Here is a 2,832-nt window from a genome sequence, read left to right on the forward strand (position 1 = left end):
TATCTCTCATTTGCTTGTTATTTGATTTGTGATAGTTTCCTGTATCTGTTTTTTGTATATTTCATTATTATCAAGATTTCCCTCGTTTCATATAGGTCGATGTTGTATATCGTTTTGGCACCATTTGTTTTGTTTTTGCACAGATTACAAATAGTTTATTTTGAGAAGTGAACTAGAAGCTTGTAACTAATGCGGTAGACAGGCTAAAGCTTTATAAAGGCAGGGTCAACGGAAAAGGTTCTTGTGTTATTCTGGCAAAGAGGCATCACTTATGTACGGGGTCATTTTAACGTTATGGTGCGTGAGATCGCCATAAGCTTAGATTTTTTTTAGACTATATAATATAATTTATCTTCACGTAATATGTCATGCTAGAAATTTCCTTATTTTCTGTTTATTAAGAGTTTGTTGTTGGATAAAAAATATGTGCAACTTTTTCTGTCCGTCTCGTCTATGTTTCTGTCTCTGTCTGTCTCGTCTGTCTCATCTCTCTCTCTCTCTCTCTCTCTCTCTCTCTCTCTCTCTCTCTCTCTCTCTCTCTCTCTCTCTCTCTCTCTCTCCCCTCCCTCTCTCTCCCTCTCTTTCTCTATATATCTATCTTCCTCTTCCCCACATACACGCGCCCGCGCGCGCGCGTGTGTGTAAGGAATAGCGTGTGGGTGGTGTGTGTATGCCTATCTGTCCATGTGTGTATGTGTGTTTGTGTTTGTATGCGGAAGCGTATATGCGTGTATACAATCATACCTGCTTATGAATGTATACAGTATTTGTGACAGAAAAAAAAAATGGTTTGCGTCGAATACACTTCTCAGCGTTATCAGCAGAGCTAAATAAAACCGGGTCGCTCTGCAGTGAAGGGCCCTCAGCCTCGGAAAGGATCTTTCACAGCAGAAGGTTTCATGGACACAGACTGATAAAGTGAACGCAAAATTCCTCAATATTTCAAACCTCAGTAATACTAACAAACAAAGAGACGAAGGACGAATGTACCCAACCCGTGCCCCGCCGACCTTTCCCTCACCCCCACCGAAACCCTCTCTCCCGCCTCTTAGAAAGGCGTATTTTTAGAAAGCATTGAAAAAGATTGATTTTTTCCCCTCCAGCGTGGCTATTTCTCTGACAATTTGTGATAGGCAGTGGGATGTAATAATTGTAATGATCCTTACCAAACTAATTTAGATAATGATTACATGGTTAAAAGGTAATTTCTGTAATCTGAAAAACGGTGGTAAAAAGTACAGCAATATTGGCTGCACTGCTGATAACGCTAACTAATATGATAAATATAACATTTTATATTATGATAACGATACTAAAATTAAATCAGTTCAGCGTGATGTGTGAGAGATCGACAGAAAATACTGTATATATAAGAACAAAATAGACAAAGAGAGGGAGAAAGAGAGAGAGTGCGAGAGTGTGTGTGAGTGTGAGTGTGAGTGTGAGTGTGAGTGTGAGTGTGTGTGTGAGTGTGAGTGTGAGTGTGAGTGTGAGTGTGAGTGTGAGTGTGAGTGTGAGTGTGAGTGTGAGTGTGTGTGTGTGTGTGTGTGTGAGTGTGAGTGTGAGTGTGAGTGAGTGTGAGTGTGTGTGTGTGTGTGTGTGTGTGTGTGTGTGTGTGTGTGTGTGTGTGTGTGTGTGAGTGTGAGTGTGAGTGTGAGTGTGATTGTGAGTGTGTGTGTGTGTGTGTGTGTGTGTGTGTGTGTGAGTGTGAGTGAGTGTGTGTGTGTGTGTGTGTGTGTGTGTGTGTGTGTGTGTGTGTGTGTGTGTGTGTGTGTGTGTGTGTGTGTGTGTGTGAGGTATAGGGGATAAACAAAAATATATAGACATATAAATAGATAAACAGAGAGCGAGAGAAATACAGAAAATTAGACATGGTTATATAGAAAGATAAGCTGATAGCCAAAAAGGAGAGTCGGATACGCAGAAATCGAGATAAAAGGGAAGAGAAAGAGAACATGCAGCTGCAACACCACTGCAACAATGCCCTAACCTTGGCATCAGTCGCGTTGCAGCCATCCGTTCCCAGACCTAAGTTCAGTCTGGTGATTTGGAACAACAAGGTCATGTAATTTTTTTATTTTTTTTTTGCTTTTTGTTCTGTTTTATTCTATTATGTTGTGTGACTGCCAGTTTTGCCCCCCCCCCCCTCCATCTCTCTCTCTCTCTCTCTCTCTCTCTCTCTCTCTCTCTCTCTCTCTCTCTCTCTCTCTCTCTCTCTCTCTCTCACACACACACACTATAGCTTTCATTTTCACTTGATATTTCACGACACATAATTTTACGCGCTGTGCCTAACGGAAGCCGCCTTGCCGCGGTGGGGGGGCTTGATGTCCCAATGAGCTGGTGAGCCGGACCAGAGGGCTACCCATACTGGAGGGGTCACCAGTGAGGGATGAGACAAAATGGCTTCCTGGTGCACCAAGGCCTATGAGAGGGGATGGTGCACCCACCCCTGGTTCATTCCATCTTGGGCCAGGGAGAACTCTCCCACGTGTGTTTGCCGTGCGTGGCGTCCCGTATTATCAGGAGACAGGAGTCCTGGAGGTTGAGCGATGCTGCACGCTGCGCCCTGCAGCTAGCAACACACTTTTTTGGTCCTCTATTCTGGTTAGACGGGTGGCTTGATCAAGGCCCGGTCAAGTCAATCGCTGGTCAAATATGGCTAGGGTCAAGCAGGCACTGTCCAGTCGGTAGCGCATAGGTTCCGCGACTACCATCAGTACAGTAATAGTGACTGTGTATATTTCCTGTGGCTGTTGGGGAAATTTGAGCCCTAACTATAGCTTCTCCTCGTTGGACTCCATGGTGGGTGGGTGGGGGGGGGGGGGGGTG

This window comes from Penaeus chinensis, chromosome 3 (assembly GCF_019202785.1).
Source record: "Penaeus chinensis breed Huanghai No. 1 chromosome 3, ASM1920278v2, whole genome shotgun sequence".
NCBI classification, from domain to species: Eukaryota; Metazoa; Arthropoda; class Malacostraca; order Decapoda; family Penaeidae; genus Penaeus; species Penaeus chinensis.